The following is a 218-nucleotide window of genomic DNA, read 5'->3' as shown; positions in this document are numbered from 1 at the left end:
TGACAGCTCACCGACATCTGCCCTGCTCTGGTGTGAAACCACTGCCCCTCGTCCCGTCACCACACCCCCTTGTAAACAGCCTCCCCCAGCATTGGACAGGCCGCTATAGGATATTCCTCGAGCCCTCTCCAGGATGAACAACCCCAACTCTCCACCCGTCTGCGCAGGACAGGTGCTGCAGCTCCCTGATCGTTGTGTGGCCCATGTCCTTCTCGTGC

The sequence above is a fragment of the Apaloderma vittatum genome, unplaced genomic scaffold (assembly GCF_000703405.1).
Source record: "Apaloderma vittatum isolate BGI_N311 unplaced genomic scaffold, ASM70340v1 scaffold8779, whole genome shotgun sequence".
NCBI lineage: Eukaryota > Metazoa > Chordata > Aves > Trogoniformes > Trogonidae > Apaloderma > Apaloderma vittatum.
Note: the sequence above shows the minus strand (reverse complement) of the source record.